The sequence below is a fragment of the Athene cunicularia genome (assembly GCF_003259725.1).
Source record: "Athene cunicularia isolate RWA chromosome 1 unlocalized genomic scaffold, athCun1 chr1_part2, whole genome shotgun sequence".
NCBI classification, from domain to species: Eukaryota; Metazoa; Chordata; class Aves; order Strigiformes; family Strigidae; genus Athene; species Athene cunicularia.
Window position 1 is genome coordinate 77,363,325 of NW_020799092.1, and position 831 is coordinate 77,364,155.

The following is an 831-nucleotide window of genomic DNA, read 5'->3' on the forward strand; positions in this document are numbered from 1 at the left end:
TTTTTTTTCCCCCCCCCCCCCCCCCCGCTTTTAAGTTTTTATTCCAAACTTTTTCAAATCATTTTTGAGAACAAAAGTAACAGAAGTCAGAGGCATATGAACAACTGGCACAACACTCGTGTGACAAAAGGATGAACTAACAATTGCTGTACATAAAAAACTATGTTTTTAACCAGATGTTGAAAACCATTTCTGAAAGTCTGAGTTAGTGACTCTTAGCAGGCTGCATACATCATATGAGTGTGAAATATTTGATGAAAACTAACAAGGAAAACAAATACAAATGCTATAAACATATTTTTATAGCTATTTTAATTGTTGCTAACAGCCTTTTAGCAATAGGGCCAAAATCATCCTTCCAAAATAGAGAAGCATAATCTGTAACTTCTAACTATAAATGTATTCACCAAAATGTGGTTCGCACCTAATTATAAAATAAAATTAAAAGAGTGAAATGATGCTTTTCCTTAATGCTTTAGTAGTAATTGCTTGGATCATGCCACAGTAAATATGCAACATTTGTATCCAGTTATTGCTCTACTTATGTGTGTAACCATAAAATAAAAAGCTGAAATGTTTAAACTTAATTAAATTAATCTCTGTTTTACTTGAAGTTTGCCATCTATACAGGAAGAGACATGTGCATGCTGAACACGCCTGCCATAGACAATTGGCTTGTAAATAGATTTTTAAAAACTCTGCAGAAACTAATTGCTACTATGCCTGCATCCCTTCTGCAGCCTTTACTCATTGAGTAGATCTGACAGAGCTACTCCTACCACCAGCAGCTGCACAACAGGGCTCAGGGTGTAGGGTCTGCCCTACAGCCCT